This window comes from Oryctolagus cuniculus, chromosome 4, assembly GCF_964237555.1.
Source record: "Oryctolagus cuniculus chromosome 4, mOryCun1.1, whole genome shotgun sequence".
Taxonomy (NCBI): Eukaryota; Metazoa; Chordata; class Mammalia; order Lagomorpha; family Leporidae; genus Oryctolagus; species Oryctolagus cuniculus.
In genome coordinates, this window is record NC_091435.1 from 57,421,723 (window position 1) to 57,434,193 (window position 12,471).

A 12,471-nucleotide genomic window follows, 5' to 3' on the forward strand; every position below is an offset into this window, starting at 1 on the left:
CATTATTTTAGTCTACAAGATATGGTTGGAGAACACCTTTATTAGAACTTCACATGCAGTTTCTTAGGAATACAAAAGTCCAAGTTTTAGTAAGGCAGAGCTTTTTCCCTCAGGGGCTAGCAGCCTTTAATGAAGGTAAGCCATGTGTACAACAATCAAATCTTCCTTTCTGAGAACTTTATAAACCATAAGCGACAATCGCAACAAAATCTATAGTACCAAACAGTCTGTGTTAAGTATATGGGAGGAAATAGAGTATTCTTGAGGGATCACTACTTCAAAAAATAGATGGTTTTCTATATGAGCTTGGAAGGATGACTAAGTGGTGACCACAAGCACAATATTATTGCATCAGATATCCTACATCAGAAGTAATTAGGGTTAGAAAGTAAGAAGGTATGTCAAAAAGGTCATGGAAAATAAAATTAAGAGATATTTATTTTGATGCAAAATAGTTTGAAATCTTAGTCAAGTGTTTTTATAATATGCATTTTTTAATCAATGTTTTGTAGCCCTTTGCATGTGATATGGCTACTAGCTCCTTTTTGGGAAAAAAGAAGGTAAGATGAGTCACTTCTTTACTCTAGACATAAAATATAGGGAGAATTGTTCATGTGCCTTCTTTTCTAAAGTACTTGCCTAAGTGATTCACCATTTATATGTCCTACAAAATACTCCAAGTTTTACTTCTTTCTGTGTAGTTAGAAAATATTTAACTGAATAGGAACTCACTGACCTAACTAGGCAGAATACAAGACTGTTAGTTATGGTTTTCTAACGAAAGGAGTGGATAGCTCCAAATCAATGCAAAGCTATTCAGAGAATGTTCTGGACCACTTTAAGCTGTTGAGAACAGTCTGCAAAAGATGTATAAAAGTTAAGTGCAAGTGTAGAAACAATGTAGACACATTATAGCAATGTAATGTTGCTGCAACATCTGCTATGGTGTGAATAATGCTGTCCTCTCCAAAATTTATGTTGAAATTGAATCCTGAATGTGACAGTACTATGTGGTGTGTGGTCTTTGGGAAACAAATGAAGTCATGAGTGTTCCAGCACAACAGGTTAAACTGCCACTTGTGAGCAGTAACCCATACCCCAGAGCCCATTCTAGTCCTGGCCATTCCTCTTCCCATTCAGCTTTTTGCTGATGGCCCTGTGAAGGCAGTGAGAGATAACTCAAGAGCTTGAGTCCCCGTGACCCATGTGGGAGAACAGGATAGAGTTCCTGGCTGCTCACTTCAGCCTGGCCCAGGCCTGACTGTTGCAGCCATTTGGGGACGGAACAAGCAGATGAAATATATTCTCTCTATATCTATCTATCATCTATCTCTCTCTCTCGCCATGTTTCTGTTGTTCTGCATCTTTCAATTATTTTTAATAATTCTCTCATGATTGGGATTAGCACCCTTATAAAAGGGATTAAGTTTGAAGGAGGGTTTTTCTTGCCCTTGTGTCTTTTTTTTGCCATAGGATACAGTGTTTTTACACACTGGGTGACACAACAATGAAGTTCCATTCCAGGATGGTATGTCAGGGTATAGTCCAGAAAACAGTAACCACACTAGGTATTTGAATAGGGACAAGCTATTAGGGATTCCTTTACACAGATGTTGGTGAACTGAGAAAGCAAAAAGGAAACTCTGCTGGGATAACAGAGGTTGGGGTTACTAGAATCTGGTGGATCACAGGAGAGTGCCCATACTTCTGATGAGAGCTGCAATTGCCGTCTAATGAACCTGAGAAATAGCTCATAGAGCCAATGCTTTATTCGCTGAGAAAGTGATATGGGAAGATTGCTGCTCATATCTCTAAAGGGGAAGGTAAGCTGAAATAAGCTGAAAAGTGAAACATGAATAATGCTAACAAAATCAACAAGAAGTAAAAGGAAGTCCTTTATCCTTCTTATTTCCTTCCAGTCTTCTTTGTTTCCCTCTCATTGGTAGAATTTAAAAAGATGACCATTGACTATAGGATTTTAAAATGTCATTTGTAGGTTCCTTTCTGGTATCACTGATCAGAAAATAGAAGAGTAGAATAGGGCTGATATACAATATATAAGCAACAAGCACTATTGCTAACTGTTGTAAAAAGTAGATATGCCTAAAATACTCTCATGGGCTCTTCAGCCAGATCCAAATGCCTTAAGGGCTGATTCTGAGGCCAGAGTGCTGTTTAGGACATCTGCCATTCTGTGAGTCTGCTGTGTATCCCTCTTCCCATGTTGGATCCTTCTCTCCCTTTTTGATTCTATCAGTTAGTATTAGCAGAAGCTAGTCTTGTTTGTGTGATCCCTTTGACTCTTAGACCTATCAGTGTGATCAGTTGTGAACTGAAATTGATCATTTGGACTAGTGAGATGGGATTGGTACATGCCACCTTGATGGGATTGTATTGGAATCCCCTGGCACACTTCTAACTCCACCATTTGGGGCAAGTCTGATTGATCATGTCCCAAAATGTACATCTTCTCCCTCTTTTATTCCCACTCTTATATTTAACAGGGATCACTTTTCAGTTAAAATTTAAACACTTAAGAATAATTGTGTGTTAATTACAGAGTTCAACCAATAGTACTAGAACAAAAAAAAAATACTAAAAAGGATAAAGTATTACATTGTACATGAACAGTCAGAACAAGGGCTGATCAAGTCACTGTTTTTCATAGTGTCCATTTCACTTCAACAGATTTCCCCTTTGGTGCTCAGTTAGTTGTCGCCGATCAGGGAGAACATATGATATTTGTCCCTTTGGGCATGGAAAGCCAAGACACTCTGGGAAAAAAAAAAAAGAAGACCTAAATGAAAGATCTCTGTGAGTGAGATCCCAGTGGAAAAAATGGGGCCATCAAAGAAGGAGGCTTCTTTCTCTGAAGGGAGGAGAGAACTTCCACTTTGAGTATGACCATGTCGGAATAAGATCGAAGTTGGTGAACTCAAAAGGCTTTCATAGCCTTGGCAACTCATGACTAGAGCCTAGGGAGATTACTGACGCCATAAACAAGAGTGTCAAATTGTTAAGTCAACAACAGGAGTCACTGTGTGCTTACTTCTCATGTAGGATCTCTGTCCTTAATGTGTTGTCCAATGTGAAATAATGCTATAACTAGTACTGAAACAGTATTTTACACTTTGTGTTTCTGTGTGGGTGCAAACTGATGAAATTTTTACTTAATATATACTAAATTGATCTCTATATAAAGATAATTGAAAATGAATATTGATGTGAATGGAATGGGAGAGAGAGCAGGAGATGGGAGGGGTGTGAGCGGGAGGGAAATTATGGGGGGGGGAGCCATTGTAATCCATATACTTTGGAAACTTATATTTACTAAATAAAAGTTAAAAAAAGTAGATATGAATAGGGGCCAGTGTTATGGTACAGTGAATTAGGCCACCATCTGTGAAACTGGCATCCCATTTGGGTGTTGGTTCAAGTTCCATTTGCTCCATTTTTGATCCAGATCCCTGCCAACACTCCTGGGAAAGTAGCAGCAGATATCTCAAGTCCTTGGACTCCTGATCCACATGGTGAACTTGGATAGAGTTGACCCAGCCCTGACCATTGAGGATGGAAGTTTTTTTTTCTCTCTCTCTCTCTTGGCCTCTCTCCTTGTCTTTCTGTAATTCTACCTTTCAAATAAATAGAACAGGATAGAGTTTTTTTAAAGCAGCTATGAATTAAGGCATTCTGACTCTAGAGCCCCTACTCATGCCTGTATTCTATACTGATGGGCATAGATTTATTAAAGAGATGGGAAAAAATAAACATATTTATACAATCATCACAGTCTATTTTAATGATTCTTATGAAAGATTTTTAAAATTTTGAAGTTAGAATATGCTTTTAATTTAATTATTCTAGAACATTTAAATATTTTGTTATAATTCTTTCAGTAAGATTGAGAACAGAAAGAAAAATTCTGTTTCCCTGGTATCATATATGTATAATACATCTTTATATGTTCAATTCTATATATTTTCATGTGTTGCTTAACAAGGAGCTATGTTCTGATAAATGTGAAGTTTTTTGTTGTAGTGTAAACATCACAGAATATATGTATACAAATTAAGATGACTGTGACATCACTAGGCAATGAAATACAGGATTACTGTAGAATATATGGCCATCTTGGCTGAAACGTTGTTATATGGAAGATGAATATATATGTGATTGGAGAGTATTGTATGGTGGAACATGATGATAATAGGGTTTATTCATTCATTCATGCACTTACTCATTTCACGTATTGTAGATGATGCTGAATAACAACAACCAACACAGACATAACCCTTACTTCTATAATACTTACACTGTATTTGTTTAATAAAGTTCAAGAAAAGAGAAAAATATTGAGAAAGTATTGTGTCTCAGCATTAACTTTGAGGGTTTTCAACTGAAGACTATAAACTTTAGGGCTTAAATTTAATAGCAGTCAAACATATTTACGTGCCAACAAAGACATTAGTTAGGTAAAACCGATTCTTGGTTCTTGAATATTTGCTGTGTTTCTAGCTAATATGGAATCTGAGAGGACTGCATATATGGAATATTGGTATTTCTGGAAATATGTTTCATGAAGACATGAAGCCAATTTTGATATATGAAACATTGTAAAATTCAGTATGATATCTTTTTCTAAATCTTATAATGTCACAATTAGCAAGGCATTTAATTCTAAAAACTTTCATAGGTCTATGGAGGAAGAAACTTAGATTAGAGACAAAAGCATATGAAAATGCTTCTTAACAAAAGCTGAGTTCAAGGCTGAGTTGAATAAAATATTTCAAGATACCTCCTCCTGCCCCTCCATTCCAGGATAATAAAGTAAAAGGAAGAAATTAAATCCAGGACTCTGCAAAGAAAAGTGATTGGAGTAGATTGGAGGTGTGTAGACTTTATGAGCAGACATGAGGACCTGTGAAGTCTATTACCAAGGTCAGGCTAAAATTCTGTCATAAGTAATAGCCTCATTTTATTCTCTATTATTTCTTGGGGGACATTTCTTGACTGTTTCACACTTTTGGATTTACCTACCTCCTGCCTCATCTCTTCCCTTTAAGTAATGATTGCTGATTTTTCCAGAAGTTGACTGTTAACTTTGGCTTTTGGTTTCTGATTTTGCATCTTTCCTTTGGCTTGATGCCTCAAAGGATTAATCCTATGGTGAAGAGTTCTTTTGCTCAGCTTGGAGCTTCCCATGCATATGCATTGCCTGTTGCAGCTCTATAGGTGTGCAAGACACTTACTGAGATAATTATCAAGGTCTCCTGACTTGAACTTACCCATATATAAAGAACACCTGCTGTTGCAATGTAGTAGAATAAAATTGGTCTATAACTTGTATCTATCCTTTTAAATTTTCAAACTTCAATATTTTTAGCAAGTTTTGATTTTAAAAAATCCAAAAATGTTGTACAAACTTTCTTGCTTTTATAAGCAGAGTATGATAAGCAACATTTAAGCATTTCTTGATGACTCATTTTAATTTTGAAAATTAACTACTATGCCACAATATAAAATAGAGGATAGTGCTATACTAAATGGTCCCAGATGAGTATATGTTTTGCATCTTTATGTCATAATTATTTTCTGTTTCCTTTCCAGTTGTTAAGCTATCAAATCCGCTGTTCTCCAAGATCTCACTGGCTTTTTAAATAATACATTGTTTGGAGTTGGAATTGGAAAACTGGATTACTAAGTTTATTAAAATGATATCTTTTATAAAATTAGCTGGTCTCTGAGAGCAATGCTTGACAAACTTGCCTGTTAGAAATATGCAAAACATTGAATTCCTAAACACTAACATTTATTAGGGGCTATTTAGAGGCCTCTTTAATGTACTTTTTAGGTTTTGATTGGGTCCTGGAAGTTTCAGAAAATGGTGTAACTTATAAATATTTTCATGATGTAATTTGCAAATATTTTCATGTTATAAATCAACAAGGTGACAGCATAGTGTAATGGGGCCAGTTAGACAACATAATTTTGAATCTTGTTTCTGTGACTTGCTCATTTGAGCAAGTCAAAGGGCTCTTAACCTTGTTTCAGTTTTCTTTGAGGCAGTCATCAGTTATGGTCAGTATTAAGGGTTTTGTGAGATGTAAGTCTCTGTAAATTCTGTATGTGGAATTTTTGGTGCATAGCAGTAACCTAAAATATGTTAGTAAATTTCATGACTGTAGGAAGGTTGGTTGCTTTTAAATGAGGCCAAAATGTAGCTCTGTAACATGTCTTGAAGAACAAGACTTCCTACTGCAACACATGGGGTGGAATAGATTAGTTCACAAAGTTTATCTTTGCAGAACCAAACTGTAGTGTTGACCATATACAAAGCCATATGTGAGAGTCACTTCAGTTTTAACTATCTTTATTGATCCAATTATTTCCCCCTATATTTCACCTATTTACCTTATTTTTAAAATTTTATTTAACTTCTACAAGTTTCATGTATTTGATATATACAGACTTACCTTACAATGTAAATCTCTCTGTGATTCTTAGATCATTATTGTATTGCTGATCAGATGCTCAGGTGCCCAGACACCATGCTCCAACTTCCAGTATCTCCTTATCCTACTCCTCCTACATCACCTCTTGCCCCCCACGCTCCCAGGCAATTGCCATTTTTCAAAGAAATTTCAGTGAAGCAGGGCCTGTCAAAGGTCAAGGAGACTAATTTAATGAAATCCAGGGAGATGGTGCAGGCAGGCCAGAATGAAGAATATAAGATCCAGTGGTATTCTTTTAAAAGGCAGAATTATTTGTTTAGTTTTTGAAGGACCAATTACTTTGGTACTACTTTGGAATATCTTTCTAAATTGCTAAAGTAGCCAAAGGCAGTTTCTAGAGATTATACCTTTTGGTCAGTACTTAAGCCTTTCAGCAATGAAGAACTTTGCTCTCTTACCAAGATTCATAATTACACCTGTAAGGCACCATGGGCTTTTTCCTATATTTTCCTATTTTACCTAAGGGAATCCTCAAACTACAGCCCCTTTGCCAAACATGGTTTGTATCATCCCACAAGGTCACAATGACTATAGTCTATTTTCACATAGTTAAGAAAAATCGAAAGAAGAATATTTGATAAAATATGAAACATGTTTAAAATTCAAATATTAATGCCCATTTGGAACACAGCAATGCTCATTCTTTATGCAGTATCTACGACTGGTTTATAGGGAGAACTGAGCACTTGAGACTACTCTTAGGCAAAGTCTAAAATATTTATTATCCTAACTTACCAAAAAATGTTTCTATTCTGTGCCCCAGAGACCTGCCTAAGACCTGCCTAAGTTTGCCACCTCATCCCATCATCTTCTTATGATAGCTTTGAAAATATGAATTTTGGTAGGAACAGTAAAACTACAAAACATTTGTACTCCTATGTTTTAAAATAGTGCATTTAATGAAGGATATTTAAACACTTCGCACGTATGACTATGATACTCCAGCACAAAATTAATTTTTGTTTTCAGCACAGCACAGAGCTTAATCATAGGTTCATTCTCAGGAAGTATTGAGAAATAAAGTCCATATGGATGTTGCCCCTGACTATACCACATACCCTGAAAGCCACATAACAGATTTATTTAGTCTCCACTCCCTTAGGAGTGCTTAGTAATATACCTGAGCTAATATTTGTTACGGCTTCCGTCATTTTCTCTCCTGTATCCTGAGGAGAGGGAATGGCAGTATGCAGGAACACTATGCCCACACTGTGAGACTGCTGGGAAACGGGGAACAACTGTAATCATTCACTTCACTTGTGCAACGCGGGAGTGAATGAATAACCAAGAAACAGATCTGTCAAGTGCCCATCTGTGCAGAGTGCCCTGTGCTTAATTTAACTAAATACACACATACATTAAATGCGCAGCAGCTACTCTATGGGAGGCCGGGTCTGGAATCAGAATGTGAAGGTCAGACTGGAGTGTATTTCTGATTATGCAGTGGACCCTCAGACCTGCTGCTCAGTGTGATCTAATTGGCTCTGTCTGCGCTCTGCCTCCCCTGTGCTCCTATGCTCAGCTTGCTCTGGGGCACTCCAGGAGACTCCAGAGCAGCCTTTGTCCCTCCAAACCCCTGTTCACTCTGGATGCCCACCTCAAAGTCCCTGTGTGCTAAATTCCTCTTAGACAAATTCATCCAACACTCAGACACTGGAAAAAGCACCACTTCTTTTATTATTATTATTATTATAGATGCTCTAAGTATTCCAAAGATTCCTCCTTTAATTTTTTTATCAGCAAAGTGATCATTGAGTTTAGTTTCCTTACTTAACCAGTTTGCATTTTCTTTATTTCATGTGTGAAAGTTCTAATATTAAATGAAACACAAGCTCTTGAGATCAAAGGCTGCATCTTTATTTCTAGTGGAACATTTACATATACTGCCCCCCACACTTTATCTTCATTATTCACAGATTTCATACTTTTGAACTCTCCTATTTGCTAAAATTTATTTGCAATTCCAAAATCAATGTTTGTGATGCTTTTACTGTCATTTGTGGACATGTATAGAATGATAAAAATTTGAGTTGCACAATGCACATATTCTTTGTCATTTCATCTCAATTCTCATTCTGTAAACACATGTTCTTTTTGAAGTCCACTTAGTTCCATGTTTTTTTTTCTTTTCTGTTACTTGTTTGCCCATGGGTTTGCTATTGGAAATACCCCTAGATGTTCTGTTGCAATGTTACTCAGGGCAAGAAGGCTATGGGTTGCTTTATGGAGAAAATACATGTACATTTTAGGTGAGCTTCATTCAGACATGAATCACAGTGCTCATGCCTAGGAGCTTAATGTTAACAATTTAAAAATATGTATTAAATGTATTCAAACAAAATACACATGAATCAGTGTTACCTGTCAATTAGTTGACAACAAAGTTGTGACCACAGACTCAAATGACCCTAAACTTCTCTTTTCCCTTGTAGCAATTGCTCAATAATTACTAATTTTGTTTACTAATAATAATTACTAATTTATAGTTGCTATGAAGCAAAATTAGTTACTATTAAGTTATTAGTAAATAATTAGTAAGTTATTAAAAATAATTTACTTAATTAGTTTATTAGTAAATATTTACTAATAATTAATTTGCTTAATGATTAGTAAATTATTGGTAAATACATAGACATGTATCCCTATGCCCCTCAAAATAATGCTGGGCCCAGTACAGTGGCGACTTCCTAGGCATTGGTCTGTATATTCTACAGGCCCATGAGCTTTCAACTCCAAGGTCTTCAGTTGCTCATTTTCTTTTCTTTTTCTTTTTTTTTCTTTTTCTTTTTTATTTTTTTGACAGGCAGAGTGGACAGTGAGAGAGAGAGAGACAGAGAGAAAGGTCTTCCTTTGCCGTTGGTTCACCCTCCAATGGCCGACGCGGCTGGCGCACTGCGGCCAGCACATCATGCTGATCCGATGGCAGGAGCCAGGTGCTTCTCCTGGTCTTCCATGGGGTGCAGGGCCCAAGCACTTGGGCCATCCTCCACTGCACTCCCTGGCCACAGCAGAGAGCTGGCCTGGAAGAGGGGCAACCGGGACAGAATCCGGCGCCCCAACCGGGACTAGAACCTGGTGTGCCGGCGCTGCAAGGTGGAGGATTAGCCTAGTGAACCGCGGTGCTGGCCAGTTGCTCATTTTCAATTCTACGTATTTTGTCTCCTCAAATATATGCTGTTGACACTGGATTAACAGAAAATAACTGAAGAGATCAAATATATCATGCCATTTTGGGGAACAGCAAAATGACTTGATGCTACCTGTCCATTTCCAAGTCTCAGTTGTCTTTCCTTTTCAATATCAATCAATAGTCTTCTTTTACATCAGTACCAATTACTCCAGTGAAAGGAAAATCAGTGCTTTAATCCAGAGATGACGAACACATGGCCCACTTGCCGCTCTCCCTTCTCTTTGTTTGTGGGACATGTTGCTGACTGCTCCTGGTGCTCCTGCTGCACCCTGCCGTGATCATGGAATCATCCTCAGCACAGTGCTATAGAAGGCCACTAATAATGGGATTGGAATGGGAGGCTAATTGAAATTGTTCCCCATAACAGTAAGCATAATATGTTCTCATCTGCTTTATGGACTCTAAAGTGTAAACACAGTGTGGATTTTGTGATACTCAATGAGAAGCCTATAGGAAACAGTTCTGAATGAATTGCGCATAACTAAGTCATCACATGTAATGTAGAATTGTAACATGAGCAAGTATTGGCTCCTATTGTAGCTAAGTAGCCTTAGCAGGAATGTGCTCACAATTACCAACACTACAGTCAATATTTCCAAGAATGGGAATTCTACTGCTTTTTATTGCAAAAAAAAAAAAAAAAAAAAAGTGAAGTTGGATCAGAGCAAAACCTAATTACCATTGCTCATTTATCTCCTCTCATTTCTTTTCCCCCAAACTAATTTTTATCATTGCTATATATTTCCAGTTATGGGGAAGCTGAAAAATAAACATGAATGCATTTCTTTTAATATATTATAAAAGCTAATTTGGAATTTACTTTAAATTTGCTATGAAATCTGCTGTATAATACTGGAAATTATAGGAATATTCTGACTAAGTGAATGAATGATTATGTTTGTTGAATCTCTCCCATCTTTTGAGAATATCCTGGGCAAATGACATAACTATTCTGGTATTAGGATTTTATCCTTTTCAGATATAAGTAGACTAACTTGATCTAAAAAATAAACGTGAGAAAAACCTGATCACCATGCACTTTAAACTTCTGCCTCTCTCTGAGCAGGCCTGACTCAGGACTTCTCACAGCAGTGGTGGGGAAGAGCATGGCTTTAGATATTTTTGCATTCTTTGCTTAAAGTCCTCCCACACTTGTTCTTTTGCTTCAGGTTCCTTTACATATAAAGACAAGGAAATTTTGAGGAAAAGGCAACATGTAACTTGCTGTCTATTTATAATTCTTATTTTTTTTTCTTTTTTTTTACTGTTCTGTCATGCAGTCCTGTCTCATGGAGAACTTCTGTCGCTTTTTGGGAAATACTTTCCACCCTCAGTTTTTTGACTCTGTGCTGAAGATCTGTATTTTGAACTGTTCTTTCTCAATTCATGCCCAACAATTTCATCCTTGAGCCCCCTCATGCTAGCAAGTAGCGCCAAGGCAGAATCTTTTTCTACATGTTCTAGTCCAGTTCTCTTCTGCAGTGGCTGCTTTGTTTACACGGAAACACAAATGTCCTTGTTCTACCAAACTCTGCAAATTTGTGCCATTCATACAGCTTCCTCTCCTTTCTTTCAGGAAAGAATCATACACTGAATTTCATACGTGAAATTATAGGGAACATATGTCTGCTTTTCCAAACAGCTTTTTCACTGTGTAAAACATGTGTTCTATGAAGGCATCCAGCCCAGAGTCCCCAAACTCAGAAATGTTAAGTCACTATCTCTTCCTTGGAACTAACCGCCATTGTCCGTTTCAGAGGACTTGCAGCCTCTTCTCACTTAGCTTGGAATTTGAGAGGAGATGCATCCTTCTCTGGGCATCATAGGAAAGGAGGAGAAGTGCCAAAGGACTCTACATTTTTGCTAATCCCTTCACATTTTGCTTTTCTATCTGATCAATCTGTCTTGAACGTCTTACCTTTCTTTATATAGAGCAAGATAAACCATAGTCTCAGCATCACAAGGGAGATTTTGTCTATTTCTTAAAAACCCTAGGGAGATGCTGTTTTATGTATCATTTTTTGTTCTCAACGTTGGGATTGCCTGTGCAAAACATAAACCTAATGTAACTTACACCGTTTACTTGCAGAGCAAGCCAAGCCTACCAGTATCAGGACCAGTTTGACAATACTAATTATAGACTCATAGAAGAGATAAGGATTGTAGATGTCTGTTAACTCACCCACAAGTTAAATTTCCTCTGCAATACTCACGTTGATAATGTTTTTCAGCTTCAGCTCCTCCAGTCATGGCAATGACCCATTGTATTTGGAAATAGCTTCAGTTAGAAGTCCATCCATGTGTCAAGCCAAAATCTGCTTTTCTGTAATTTCTCCTAAGCATCCCTGCTTATTATGGTCTCTGAAGCTAAACAGGACAAGCAGCTGTTCTCTCTTGAAACTCTATTGTGTGATAATCTTTAAATATCTGAGGACAACCGAGATGAGTTTTCTCTCCCTCCACCCCTTGGTGAGCAGGATTCCCATTGATTCTGATGGTTCTATAATAAGAGTATTTAAACCCTCTTACTACAATGGTCTCTTTTGGGCACAATCTATTTCTGGGGACATCCTATTTCTGGGGACATCAGGGCATTGTTTGACCTATAACAAGTAGAATGGAAGAATTGGCTCCAGTTTTTTGGGGGTACTCTGCTTCTAAAATCCACCCCCCCAATTCCTGAGCCTTTTTTGCTGGTGGAATCCTATTTATTCTTTTAGAACCTAAACATTTTCTGTAATATCTTTCCTCTCCTCTTCCTCTGGCTTG